Here is a 15,935-nt window from a genome sequence, read left to right on the forward strand (position 1 = left end):
TCTGTGTCAACTGTAGATCAAGAGAAAACCATGGTCTAGCAACATCTGATCACGGATATTCAAAAATATTCCAAAATATTCCTTCAAAATCAGAAACTAACACTATTTTTTCTCTACACCTGTAAAATCTGCACAGTGCTTCTCGCATACATTTGAATGGGATGAATTATCGCCTGTCAAATCAATTACTACCAAAGATGACCCAGATTTCTCTTTCATTTCATCAGATCAGTCAACAATTTGACCAAATTTATCAAGTGATGAAGAGCAAGATGTTAATCCTACTGAGGATTCAAAATTTACTGTCTTTTGGTCATTTATCAAATCTCTTTTCTGTATGTTAATGTGCCAAGTTTGCCAACAACCGTTTGATGCCAATGCAACAAACCATTATGTCAATGTGACAGGATTGTCTGTGGAGTTTAAATGCATGAACAACCGTAAATTTACCTGGAAATCACAGGGAAACAAGCCATTGGTAACATTATCTTATTAGCAGTGGATTAACTTTCTCAGGTATTTCAAACTTTGCTAAGTGCATGAATTTACAAATAACATCTAGAAAAACTTTAATCAATAACAGCAAAACATTAGTGTTACCTGTCATTGATATGTACTACAGAGAACAACAAAATGATATTCTTAAAAAAATGAAAAGAAAACCCCTAGTAATTTGTGGAGATAGTAGATGTGATTCTTCAGGTTTCAACACTAAATACTGTACATATACAGTCATGAAGGCAATGACTTCTGCAATTTTAGATTTTAATGTTGTCCAAGTAAGTAAAACGGGGTCATTTTCTACAATGGAGTTAGAAGGATTTAAAAGATGCTCGTCAAAATTAAAACAATCCAATATATCGATAAAAACTTTAGCAACTGACAGACATGTACAAATTCGGAGTTTTCTTTTAAAAAAAACACCCTGGTATTAAGCATCAGTTTGATGTTTGGCATTTAGTAAAAAGTATATGTAAAAAGCTTATGGTAGCATAAAAAAGAAAGGATGTGAAGATTTAGCTCCTTGGATAAGGGGTGTAAACAATCATATTTGGTATTGTGCATGTCGATGTAGAGGTGACCCTGATTTGCTTGTTGAAGGTCTTTATAACATTATATTTGTAATGTGCACGAATTTCCTGGTAACAATTATACAAAATGTGGTCACCCTAAAATCTCAATAGAGGAAACAAGAAAGAAAAAATGGCTGCAGAAAGGTAGCAAGGCCCACAAAGCCCTATTGACTGTTATTTTTCACAAAAGACTTCTAAAAGATATTCTCCAGTTGAATCTGTTTTGTCATACTGGTGAAATTGAGGTATATCATTCAATGATGCTGAAGTACATTCCAAGGCGTCAAGAATTCAAATATGAGCAAACGGTAGCCCGTACACAATTGTCAGCTATTGACCATAACTTCAATATTTGGAGAAATCAAAAAACTACGAAAGCCGAGAAGGATCATTCGAAATACGAAATTCAAAATACGAGATTCGAAATACGAGATTCAAAATTCGAAATTCGAGATTCAATATCTAATCAACCAATCAAACCAAGGATCTGAAAACACGTATCCTAGCGACATCAAACTGTTCTAAATAAAGATCATTTGTACATGCTCTTATATACAAATAAATGCTATGTTCACTTCTCTCTAGCTAACTAAATAATTATTTGTATTTATATTTACACAGAATATTCAAGTAGACTAGTAATAATGCAGTGTGTTTCGCGGATCTAAGTGATTTTGTTTGCCCTGGTGCATTTCCACCTGATGCGTTTGAACCCTGGGGTATTTCACCACCAGTGGTTTAAACCCCGGCTTTATTCCCCCCTTTTGTGTAGAAATGCGGTTATGGTAGAGAGCTTCATAAGCGGAGCCAATTTTTTTCGGTTGGGGGTACCTAGGCCAATTTTCAATAATTTTACTATGTAAATTTAATAAGCTTTAATTTTCCCAAGGAAAGTCCAGACCCCCTGACCCCCTCCTTTATAGCTCCGTGCATGAAGATTAGTATCTAAAATATGTTTTAATCAAAATATAAATAATCAGTCCGGTTTCACCAATAAATATAAGCATTACTTATCGTTTTTTATGTATACAGGCATACACTAGTACTATGATTATAAACTAATCATTGAAATATTATCACATCATACGGAATTAGTAATTAATACAATTTTTTTTCCTTTTCTTGGGTAAACAACTTATTATGAGTCTTACTTTTGGCATTGTTTTAAATATCGAAGGATACATATTCTGTACAATTAAAGGTAGGGATAATAGGGTGCCAATTTGTTCACATTGCCGATTTCTTGTGCAGAGAACAGTAAAATTTTAAAAATTTGATTGTGCATGAATATTTTAAAATTTATTGTTGTAGTTTGTTATAATTCATTCATTGATATATCAACAAGACAGAATAGAAGGTATAGACAGGCATATGTATCACACCCAAGTTGAGTGTCTCTGTAGTTTCCTACCCCCTCCCCACCCCCCCCCCCCCCACCACGCACCAAAATTGACAATAATTGCATATAAATCATACAAAAGTTTACTTTGAATGTAAGTAACTCTCTAAAGATGTGAATAAGCACTGCAAAGATGTGTGTACTTAAATATACTACGACATTACACTAAGCCAGATAAAATGTTATCAGGGTAAAGCTACAAGGGGCGAATGGTGCAAATTTACCAATTTGTCGCCATACACACAGAACATCAAAGAAAGAAACTGTGTGTGGTGTGGGGAATGCATAGAAGATGGCGGCAAATTATCTCAAATAACCAATGCGGAAACCAACAAATAGGCTCTTATTTGTTACCTATCCTGCAAATACATTGATAAACAAGAGGCCCATGGGCCACATCGCTCACATGAACAGTAGTTCCTTGTAACATTACATTTCGTAGCATATGCTTTTTCTATTTTAAACATCGGACCCCTTTCTTGGGACCCAGTATTGGTCCGAGGTTTATGGTTGGCTTGAACAACATAAATAGTAACATATAGGAATGAAAATGTGTAGCACTGCGGTGGGACCACACGTACACAGCCTGAAAAACTGAACGACGAAGAGTTCCACTTCAAGAGGAATAACTCTCAGACTGTACAGAACATCAAGAAAGATAACTCTTGGTTCCACTACATTAGAGTTTACACAATTTGAGGATCCTTGCATAGTAATCTCACAAACCGTATCATTATAGTTCTCGAGAAAAACTTTTTAAAAACATTTTCAATATATCTATCTCTGTTAAACTTCGAACCCCTCTACGGCCACAGTATTAGTCCAGTGCTAAAGTTTTAAGTATTTGGACTCTACATTATTTAAGAATGCTTGCATAGTAATCTCACAAGATGAAGCATTATAGTTCCCTAGAAAAAGAATTTTTTAACATTTTCCCTCTATATTTCTATGCTAAACTTTGAACACCTCTTGGGGCCCCAGTATTAGATTGAGGTCACGGCTTTTATAATTTCGAATCTACACTATCTGAGGATGCTTACGTAGTTATCTGACAAATTGATGCATTGTAGTTCTCGAAAAGAAGATTTTTAAACATTTTCCATATATACTTCTACATTTAACTTTAAACCCATCTTGGGTTCCCAGTATTAGTCCAGGGGTCACTATTTTAAAACTGTCGAACCTTCATTATCCAAGGTTGTATGCATGATAGTAATCTCACAGATTGAAGCATTGTAGTTCTCGAGATTTTTTAACATGTTACCTTAATATTTCTATAATAAACTTTGACCCCCTCTTGGGGCCCCAGTATTGGTCCGGGGGTCACGATTTTACCAATTAGGAATCTACATAAGTGAAGGATGCATAGAAATTCCACAAACTATAACATTGTAGTTCTTGAGAAGAACAATTTTAAACTTTTCCTTTATGTTTTTTAAAATGTTTAAATTTTGAACCCCTCTTGGTGCCCATCAATGGTCCGGGAGTTACGATTTTTACAAATTAGAATCTACATTATTTAAGGATGTACATGTATGCATAGTAATATCCCAAACAGTTGCATTATAGTTCTTGAGAAGAAGATTTTAAAACATTTTCCTATATATGTTAAAATCTAAACTCCTCCTGGGGCCCCACTTTTTGTTCGGGTGTCACGATTTTTACAATTTAGAATCTTCACTATATATACAAGCTTTTGTGTAAATATTGGCATTTTTGGTGCAGTAGTTCTTGAGAAGAAAATTTTTAAACATTTTTTATATGTAGTTCTATGTTAAACTTTGAACCCCGCATGAGGCTGCATTTTTAGTCTGAGGGTCACGATTTTTACAATTTAGAATCTTCATTATACATATCAGAGTTCGGAATGCCCACACAGGCCTCAAGCTGACATTTTCTTTAAAATACATGTAGGTATCATTAATTTAAATTTCTGTACCAATAGTCGTACATCAAATAATATCAGACTAAAAATATTTTGTGTAACTATATTTGTACATATTATAGTATTTATTGCCAAGCAGACAACATACAAATACCCATAAAACATGGGTTCATCAACGATATTTCACAATAGCCCTCGCCATGCACCGTCCTCGACCAGGGATCCCGCGAGATAAAGATCCGTGCACGCGCTGTCTGAGTTAGGTCGTACGTACAATAAGTCCATTTATACCACAATATGCAACTATATTCTTTATATGCAATTTTAACATTACCATGTGATTGTATACTCAGTGAATTTCCTTATAAAATACGTATTGATGCATTTGTAATACAATGAATCATAACCCATCAAGGTTACAAAAATCGAAGAAATTTCAAAGTTCAAAAGTAAATTATCTTTTTTCTGCTTTAAACACTCTTTGAGCAAATTTTACGGGTTCATCATTTGTATACGAGGGAAACACATTAACAGTGTTTCCCTAATTATCATGAAACATACTTATTTTTAAATTTTATTCCCGTGTGAAACAAGATTATCTATGGTATGGTTGTTTATAAATAAATCCACACCACGTGCGTTGATCTGCCGTTTCTATAATGCTCAACCAAACTAGCTGCAATATTGCAACAAAATCACAAGATAAATTTATCGCTTACATTTATTTTGGAGACCGTGCCCGATAACAAATCAATTTACATATTAATTTTTTTTATCGGGCACGGTATCCAAATTAAATGTGAGCGATAAACTAAAATAATATTTAGTGAATTTTTACACCTTATCGTATTCATCCGTCATTTCTTGATTAAACACCCTTATATACTTATGCAATGAGTTGTCGATAATCAGGGAGACACAGTTCGACAATTTAGTGCACAATTTAGTTGATTAAATGGAACAAAAGTCATGAAAACATTTTTCCTATGTATTTCTATGTTAAACTTTGAACCCCGCCTGGGGGCCCAGTTGTGGTCTTGGGGGGGGGGGGGGGGGGAGGGTCACGATTTTTACAATTTAGAATCTTCACTATATATACAAGCTTTTGTGTAAAAATTGGCCTTTCTGGTGCAGTGGTTCTTGAGAAGAAGATTTTTAAAACATTTTCTAATGTATTTCTATGTTAAACTTTGAACCCCGCCTGGGGCCCCTGTTTTGGTCCGAGGGTCACGATTTTTACAATTTAGAATCTTCACTATATATACAATCTTTTGTGTAAATATTTGCATTTCTGGTGCAGTGGTTCTTAAGAAAAAGATTTTTAAAACATTTTCCTATGTATTTCTATGTTAAACTTTGAACCCCGCCTGGGGCCCTAGTTTTGGTCCGAGGGTCACGATTTTTACAATTTAGAATCTTCACTATATATACAATCTTTTGTGTAAATATTTGCATTTCTGGTGCAGTGGTTCTTGAGAAAAAGATTTTTAAAACATTTTCCAATATATTTCTATGTTAAACTTTGAACCCCGCCTGGGGCCCCAGTTTTGGTCCGAGGGTCACGATTTTTACAAATTAGAATCTTCACAATATATACAAGCTTTTGTGTAAATATTTGCATTTCTGGTGCAGTGGTTCTTGAGAAGAAGATTTTTAAAGACATGCACCATATACTCACTGTTTCGCAATTATCTCCCGTTTGAAAAGGGTTGTACCCTTTATTTTAAAAATTTATAATCCTCTTTCCATAAGGATGCTTTGTACCAAATTTGGTTAAATTTGGCCCAGTGGTTTTTGAGAAGAAGTTGAAAATGTGAAAAGTTTACAGACGGACGGACAGACAGACATACAGACGGACGGACGGACGGACGACAGCAACGGGTGATCAGAAAAGCTCACTTGAACCTTCGGTTCAGGTGAGCTAAAAATGTTATCGTCACATAACATAGCCGATTAAATTATTGTTTACATATGGTCAACGTACATGTAATTCTAATATACAAGGAGGGGATCCAGAAAAATAAATTCCAAAAATGATCGGTTGAATTACAATAAACGCTTTGAAAATTGTTTTAAACTATCGCACGGGTCAAAATGCATGATAGAAGCTATGTACAGTGTAATTTGAAACTTTCATTTTATATCAGTATGTATTATCTGTTATTACAACTGAGAGTATAGCACAAGCAATTCATAATGTCCTTAACCGGCACAACCCCTCTCCCCATAAAAAAATGAAACAATTGTCGTTTTATTTGCTAAACATGTGTGGAGAAAAAATTATTTTAAGATTTTTCTAAAGGATATACCCGCTTAGTAATGGAAAATGAGTCGTTTAAAACTAATTTCGTCATATTTTTTAGGTTCTTTTTGAGTATATTTTGGTCAATTTGGGTATATAGATGCACCAGCGCAGCTCTAATTTATTCATGATCAGACCATAAATTCGAAATATTTTCAAAAATTAATAGCTTTAAAACCAGTAGATAAAAAGAGGAACGCAAGTCGAACTCGATGAGTGCTAATAGCTGTGTTGAATGAATAGAACAGTAGGATATGTGCAAAAAAGTCCCGTCTTCTCTTTCCTACCCTATATTTATTGGAACACTATATCCAGTCATAAGAGTCAAATTTGAAATTAAGTACAGATATATACCTGTTTATCATTCAAAAGTAAAACTACTCATACTTTATCTGTAGTGCATCGTTATGGAGCAACACAGAAAGTTTGAAATTAATTTGCCGAGCCAAAACGAAAAAAAAAGCCTGGAAAACGGAGTATTAAATGAGGACTATAGCCCCCTCCCCCGAAATTTATATACTGAAAACAGATCATTGAGAAATTTCATGGGTTTTTTTTCATTTTCACTAGCTAATTTATAAGACACATACCCCAAATCCCCTCATGAGAGAGAGAGAGAGAGAGAGAGAGAGAGAGAGAGAGAGAGAGAGTATGTAAATCACACGTGCGCTAACACCGTTGAAGTTGGTCTGCCCTACCCTACCTACCTCCTCTCTTTTATCCTTTAAGAGACTTAATTATTGTCTATATATGCTTGTATCATTATGTATCAGATGTACTGGTACTGTACCAGTTATCGGCTAAGACCAGTTATCGGCTAAACTGAGAGTTCGGGTTTAAAGCACGCAACAATCCAAGATTTTTTAATTCAGTCGTATTTTTCGAATAAAGAAAAGTAAGTTTGCTTGAAAACTTTCTTGAATATGTTTTATACATGAGCTTAAACGATCATTGTTTACAGCTGAGTTTACATCTTTGCACTTTCAGCAGTGGGGGAAGTGACGTAATAAGTTAAAAATAGAATGTTACCTGTTTGTGACACGTTATTATATCCCTTCTTTGATTTCACATATAAAATCAATACATTTAACATGCATAAACAAAGGAAATTCACAAATTTCCGACAGATTCGTAGCGCAGTTGAACGCATGATTGCATAATTATGCTTTGAATAGTCTACGATTTGGTGTATTACCGTCTGATAATAAACGAATAATTTTATGAGTTTTGTTTATAATGTATCATGACCCCGACTACTTTAGTCTGACCCCACACGGGGCATAATTCAAACTTCATTTAAAAGAGTATAAAATCGACATGAACTTGGATTTTACTATGTTATTATCACGAAGCCGATAACTGATACAGTAAATCGTAAAAACTCGGCAAATTCGGGGCGCGCTAAAAAGCACAAAAAAAGATGTTTTTGGTTCTAAATACAGTAAAACTCGGTTATAGCGAAGTCCCAGGGACCAATGGAATTACTTCATTATATCCGTAATTCGTTATATCCGTATAACGAATTCGTTATAATATTTATAGCGAATTCGTTATATACATGTTTTCTTTCACCAGACTGTATCTTTTGCTAATTAATGCCTGAATTAAAAATACATTACTTTGATACCTTTAATAAACAGATTGTGAATTGAAAAAAAATATAGGAAAATACATTCATTCAAACTATTATGTTAAATGGTAGTGCAAATTTTTTAAACAGTAAAGAAATTCGTTATAAAGGTGTTAAATTTCGTTAGTATTCACCTCAACGGGACTCAAAATCAGTTCGCTATATCCGTAAATTCGTTATATCCGAATTCGTTATAACCATAAAATTTTGCAAAGATTTGTTAAACATTTTACCGGGGACCCGAAAAAACTTCGCTATATCCGAGAATTCGCTGTATCCGTGTTCGTACTAAAAGAGTTTTGCTGTAATGATATAAACTAACAGATTGATAAATAAGGAGTTCAGTTTTTAAAGTATGTCAAGTTTTATCCAAAAATATCAAGAAATAAGGAATTACGAAAAGAAAACGTTAAATTTAAGCCGAAAACTGGTACAGTGCCAGTATGTGCAAGTGATTATACACAAATGAGATGTTGTCTAAATATTGATTGTATTTGAAATGATTCTTTGGGAGTCTTACTTGTTATTTAAGTGCTCTGGGGCTCTTCATCTCTGGCTTTTACCGGTATATCTTAGATAGATAATATAAGCTGTCTCAAAGATGACAGGACTAAGACACACTGTATCAAAATCTGGGTGCTGGGATACGCACTTTGTTGTTTGTTAATGTAGTCCGCCACATAATGTTCAAATTCATAGCAACAAAGACATTCCTTAGATGTCGATAGAATTGTACAGTTTTCACAAGTACACCAATCCAATGATGCTCCTCTCTCATTCACATTAACTGCAGATGGAGGGGCATCATTATGGGCTTCAAATTCTTCCTTTGTAAACTCTGGTTCAAACTGATAGCCTTCAACTTCAATTTCAATGTTTAATTCAGTTTCTGACGATGACATTTTAACTGCATAACTGAGTGTTGATTAACCAATGTGCCAAAATGCATGCTTAAAGATAACCCAGCAGGGAGGTAATGATTTTATCAATATGGCGGCTTCCATGGATTGCAAGAATTAGTTACTTTTAATGGAATATCTTCTTACTGCGGAAATCTATGTCTAATTGGCTTTACAAAATCATAATATACATCAAACTGAAAAATTTAAACCCTTGATCATTTTTTCATGTTCACTTCCTTTAAAGAAACTGTGAAAATAAATAATATATTTTTCAATATATGGTAAAACATTCTATTGAATGCCACATTCAATTTCAAAGATATATTCAGTTATTCTTGAATAGTTTGTATAAAAAGAATCAGCAACAAGAATTACTTATTTTTGCATACGAATAAAAAATGATTTGAAATTTCTTAAACAAGTGTTGATATACAAAGATGAATCCATACAAATCTAGACGAATAACACTCAATAAAAGTATAACTTTTTAAAAGTGTATTTGATAATACAAATCAAATATTTTTAAAAGGTTAAATGCTCCTTAATGTTTTTAGATGAATTTAAAACTAATTTCATTGTAAATAAAATCAGTTTTGGCAACAGAGTTTGTAATAATATACTTGTGTGTGTTTTATTATTATCTCTTTGTTAGTCAACCTTGTAAAATAATTAAGGGGGATATGCTCATCAACAACCATGGTCAAAATACTTTGTCATGTTAGGGATGGTAATTTGCATCTGTGCACAGCACTGGGGGTAGGTTTCAAGATTGTTAAACATAACAGATCAATTAACATGTCCAGCATCCAATCATCTTTTGTAATAAATTATTGTCTTATCAGAACCTGGTATTTATTTTCTCTGATTGTGCTGCTGGGTGTAAATTTTTCCATGAACTTTGTTTTACCCACCCACCTACACCCTTTACATATGCACGCACATTATATCATAGTCAAATGTTGTTCTAAATTTCATTGAGTATTTGAATTATTGTGAGTTGGCGGTTTTTAACCCAACCTTTGGAAAGGAATTTGTCATTTATTCTGGCTTTCATTGAGTATTTGAATTATTGTGAGTTGGTGGTTTTTAACCCCACCTTTGCAAATTAATTTGTCATTTATTCAATGATTTCTCAAAGTTGGGCAAAACTAATAAAGTGTTTCTCTTGGAAATGCTTATGTATTATATTTATTGAAAAATTTGTTTTACAAAAATTAAGTTTTTACATCTCGAAAACAGTTCATAATTAGTTTTTAATAATTTATTTCACATTTTGCACTTTTTACAGAGGAATATTGTTTGTCGTTAAGATTTCGTCTTTTCGTCAAGGAATGATACTTTTAAGCTTTTAATTGCGAGATTTGAGCTTTGATTTCAGTATGTGTCGTTTAAAGTCTGTTATCGTATACTTTTATCAGTGCAGTGGTTGTCATTATTTTCTTGAAAACGTTTTCTAATGTAAAAAACAATTATGTTAATAATTGTATTTATTCGTGAATGCTATAATTTTATTTGCTGATTTATTGTATTTTTCATGTTTATGTTTGATTAGATAAGTTGCATTTCTTTCCCAGGCCTTGTAGAGGTCGTTGGCCATATTATGTAATTTCCCTGCAGCGGTCACTGTCCATGTCTATTTTTAGCCCAAATTCCTAGTCTAAAAACCTCCCAGTGACCTATTATGTAATTGCTAAAAATTCCATGGTGTAATTCTCCCCAAATTTAATTTAATAGCCAATCAAATTAAGCGATACGGTCACGTGGTTTGATGCGGTCAGTATCTGACCAGTGAGAGTATGGTCATTCTGTCTTCATCTATGAGAGTGTTAGCACGAGTAATGTTTTGATACAGTAAGTTTTGAAACGCAGTTTCTAGTTTTTTGTTGTATGCGATATCGCATGATTATTTCTGCTGGTTCCAGTTGGGATATTGTATGTAAACAATGAGTATTTCAAATGTGTATTGTGTGCGTGATTGGACATTCTTACATCAGAAGATTAAGAGATTATTGTATGCAGACAGAAACAGACAATCTGAATTTGGACCCTGGAGTGTTTAAAGTATCATTTAGAGGAAAAGGCGGTTTGAGATTAAGCAAGCGTGTCTTTAGGGCGGAGATTCTCCATTTTGACTCAATTCCTGATGTGGTGTTTTTACAGATTGGTGAAAATGATATCTGTGAAAGTACAAACATTGAGAAATAAGCTAGGGATATTATATCTGTTGGACAGTATTTAAGAGATGGTGTTGGAGTAAAGGTAGTGATAATAGGCCAGTTAATTCGCCGAATGCAGTTTGCATCATGCCAAAATTTTAACGTCTTTGTGGTTCAGACTAATGAACATTTGAAACGTTTTGCTGAGCCCCTTGGTGGAATTTATTTCTGGGCACATCGGGGGTTTTGGAAGGACTTTAATTATTTAGGCCCGGACTGTGTCCATCTGCTGTGTACCCCTGCCGAGGACCAGCCCATGAGGAAGTTTCGCCGCAGCATTAGGAATGCGGTGATCCTGCACTCAAAAGTTTTGAGGCCAGTGTGATTTTAGATCTTATGTGCTACCACTCTAGAATAATGATATTCAATAATATGTGAATATATATATCCATATTTATATATATTTACATTTTATTTGTTTTAATTAAGACAGTGTAGGGGCAGTTTATGTCTTAACTCCCTGAAATTTAAATGCGTGATTTTTTCATGTTGATGAGTATCAGTTCAAGTTTTACCTTGCATTTTTAACTAAGCGTTTTGGCTGGAACTGATAAATTTTATGTTTGATGAGTTTGCATACTAAAGAATGATGAAGGAATATTGGGTCTGTGTTACCCATATGGCCAGTGGGACATGTTCCTTACAATTATGAATTTAATGTTAACATGTAATTAAAAGTCATGTTGGGACTATTTAGTTACATAATGTTTGAATCTACATGTACTAATAATGATGAAGGAGCATTGGGTCTGTGTTACCCATATGGTCAGTGGGACATGTTCCTTACAATTATGAATTTAATGTTAATAATGTTATGTAATTAAAGTCATGTTGGGACTATTTAGTTACATAATGTTTGAATCTACATGTACTAATAATGATGAAGGAACATTGGGTCTGTGTTACTCATATGGTCAGTGGGACATGTTCCTTACAATTATGAATTTAATGTTAATAATGTTATGTAATTAAAGTCATGTTGGGACTATTTAGTTATATAATGTTTGAATCTACATGTACTAATAATGATGAAGGAACATTGGGTCTGTGTTACCCATATGGTCAGTGGGACATGTTCCTTACAATTATGAATTTAATGTTAATAATGTTATGTAATTAAAGTCATGTTGGGACTTTTTAGTTACATAATGTTTGAATCTACATGTACTAATAATGATGAAGGAACATTGGGTCTGTGTTACCCAAATGGTCAGTGGGACATGTTCCTTACAATTATGAATCTAATGTTAATAATGTTATGTAATTAAAGTCATGTTGGGACTATTTAGTTACATAATGTTTGAATCTACATGTACTAATAATGATGAAGGAATATTGGGTCTGTGTTACCCATATGGTCAGTGGGACATGTTTTTATTATTATGAATTTTATGTTAACATGTACATGTATATCAAAATCTGTGTTGGTATTCGCTTAACTGATCAGGTCAAAATACCAAGTACATGGTTGAAATCATCTGTTAATGCAAAAATTATTATGAAAAAATGCTTATGGGTTAGGCTAATCATATATGTGAAAGGATATGATTCATACTTATTATTCTTTAAATTATATATTTAGCCATTATGCCACCCAAAAAGAGAGCCAGGAGAGATGATGTGGCAACGGGAGAAGTATCACCACCAACACCACCAACTGAAGTACATAGGGGCAAAAAAGGGCAAAAAAGAACCCGAAAACAGTCGGAGATTGACACTGTCAATGTGCTACCAAATATTGATTATAAACTTCTGGCAAAAGAAATTGTAAACCAACAAAAAGCTGCTAGTGAGAAACAAAACACCGGTGAAAGTGTTGGGCAACCTCCAATAGTGAATTCTGTTGAAGATACTGCACCAGTAGTTGGGGAAGCTATACCGGCCGCTGCCACAATTCCTACCGCTGCGGCTGCCACAATACCTGCCTCTGCACTGGGAACATTACTGGATAATGTGTTCACAGGTGAGCCCGCAGGCAATTTATCTCAGAGTACGGGTAGTAGTTTTGCATGCTTTAGTAGCCCTCAATTTCACTTATCAGATTGTGTGCCTCTAGGAGCATCAGTTTCCTCAAAACTGAAACTTAAAATTTGGAACAATGAATTTGTTGACTTAAAAAATTTATTGCCGACCTCAGGAGATGAACCCCTTTCAATTGTGGTACAAGCGGGGAAAATTGAGCTACATCAAACGGCTTCACATAAAACACCTATTACAATCCATCAATGGACAGATGCTTTTCTGGTATTCATTACAAGTTGCTTACAGAAATTTTCCCCATGAGGCATGCAATCTGTTAAAATACATGTTTACAATAAGGGAGATTCACAAGCTTCATCAGGACCAACCCTGGAGAATGTATGATGAGTCATTTAGGAAAATAAGAGAGACATCCCTCCTGCCGTGGGAGAGAGTAGTAACAGAGTTGCGACTTAAGGTAGCCTCTATGGGTTTAAAGTCTCCTACCCAATTCCAAGCTTATAATGTAAACAGCAGCCCTTTCGGGCAAAACAGTGCTACAATTATAACAATGGGCAAAAATGTAACTCCCTACCTTGTCGATTCGCCCATACTTGCCAAGCCTGAAGTGGACCCCACCCCCGATTTCAGTGTAGAAACATGTCATCCAAATCTATCACATCAAACAGGAATGGCGCTGGTTCTTCCAACTCCAGTAAACCCGTGAAGACTTCACAATGAACTATTAGGTTATGAGGCAGATGAATTAAAATTGTTAGTGAATGGCTTTACATGTGGGTTTCGATGCGGCTGTGTTAAGTCCCCTTCCATTCATCCTCCTCATAATCATAAGTCTACATATGAGCACCCAGAAGTTATTTAAGATTACATTCATACGGGTTTAAGTAAGCAGAGGATAGCTGGCCCATTCACAAGACCCCCTTTACCTCTTTTTAAAACTTCTCCCCCGGGGGTTGTACCAAAATCCGAGCAAAACAAGTTTCGAATCATTCATGATTTATCCTTTCCTGTTCAGGACTCAGTTAATTCTAATATACCTATGGAATACTCTCAGGTTCATTATGATTCAATTGATACGGTACTCAGTTTGGTTCATCAATATGGGATGGGTTCTCTTATGGCTAAAACAGATATAAAGGATGCTTTCAGAATAATCCCCGTGAACCCAAAGGATTATCATTTTTTGGTTTTTACATGGAAAGGTCAATTCTACTACGAACGCTGTTTGCCAATAGGGGCAAGTAGCTCTTGTCAAATATTTGAGAAGTTAAGTACAGCTCTTCAATGGGTTATGTTAAACAAGCTAGAAGCAGGGGGTATGTTTCATATGTTGGATGATTTCTTTTTTATTGGGCCTCCTCAGTCTGAAAAATGTAAAAATATTTGATGAATTTCTTGGATTTATGTGGAAGGATTAATATTCCAATTAATGATAAGAAAACTCTCTGGCCAGTAACATGCATCACCATTTATGGTATTTTTGGTTGATTCTATTTATATGATGAGTTGGCTGCCACCAGACAAATTAGAAAAATGTAGGACTCTTGTATATCAGTTTAGTAGGCGTAAAAAAGTTACTTTGCAGGTGCTTCAATCATTAATTGGAGTCCTAAATTTTGCTTGTTTGGTAGTAGTTCCTGGTAGGGCATTTTTACGTCGTTTGATTGACTTGACTATAGGTGTGAAAATACCTTATTATCGAATAAAATTTAATAATGAGGTAAGAGCTGATTTAGCCATGTGGCTAGATTTTCTTCAAAATTTCAATGGAAAATCAGTTCTTTTTCAAGAGGAATGGGAATCTTCAGATGTCACGCGACTATTTACAGATGCTTCTGGTTTGTTAGGATTTGCTGCTGTGGTTGGTTCAAAATGGTTTGCTGATGAGTGGACACAAACTCTACCTTGCAAATTGCCGTCAAAGAATTGTTTCCAATTGTTTTGGTTTTGGAAATTTGGGGTTCAGAGATGGCAAATAGAATAATCTTATTTATGTCAGATAATATGGCAGTGGTAGAAGTAATCAATAAACAGTCCAGTAAGGAAAAGTGCCTCATGCATCTACTTCGGCGTTTTCGGATAGGGGCAGCAACACATGTTGCACAGTTAGGCTATTCTGAGAGTTTTATTCAGCATTTAGGCCGCTGGAACTCCAATGCATTACACATATATATTAGAATACAATCGTTTCAACTGTAATAATTTGTATCTACATTCTTTCTTACCCCTGCAGTTTATTTATAGCAGGCCAGTGATTAACTGCTGCTATTGATCTGTACAAAAAAAATGTCCTTATGTTTGTTACTTTTTCCATAAGAGAATCTTGTGCGTAAAATAAGGAGGGTGTCTCAATTTCTTTTGTTAGTTATAGTATGTTTACAGGTGTAGTAATGTGTAATGATAGGTCAGTGTTTAACTGCTATTTTTTAGTTGCACATTGTGTCTTTAGATATTGTTAGTACAACTTTTTAGTTAGTCTATTAGAGTGCCTGCGGGTTATCAGCTTGGAATTGCCATTCATGTTACATTTGTACGGGTTATACTGTAA

At 34.5% G+C, this 15,935-nt stretch overlaps 1 protein-coding gene and 2 pseudogenes across 2 annotated transcripts in view; 2 read left to right on the forward strand and 1 right to left on the reverse strand.

Moving 5' to 3' along the window:
* Positions 1–15,935, reverse strand: part of LOC128165617 (multiple epidermal growth factor-like domains protein 10) — a 59,460-nt gene that overhangs the window by 17,778 nt on the left and 25,747 nt on the right. The window lies entirely within an intron of this gene.
* LOC128165638 (uncharacterized) lies at positions 11,163–12,049 on the forward strand (annotated as a pseudogene).
* On the forward strand, positions 12,990–14,881 carry LOC128165628 (uncharacterized; annotated as a pseudogene).

Source organism: Crassostrea angulata, chromosome 1, assembly GCF_025612915.1.
Source record: "Crassostrea angulata isolate pt1a10 chromosome 1, ASM2561291v2, whole genome shotgun sequence".
Classification (NCBI taxonomy): Eukaryota; Metazoa; Mollusca; class Bivalvia; order Ostreida; family Ostreidae; genus Magallana; species Magallana angulata.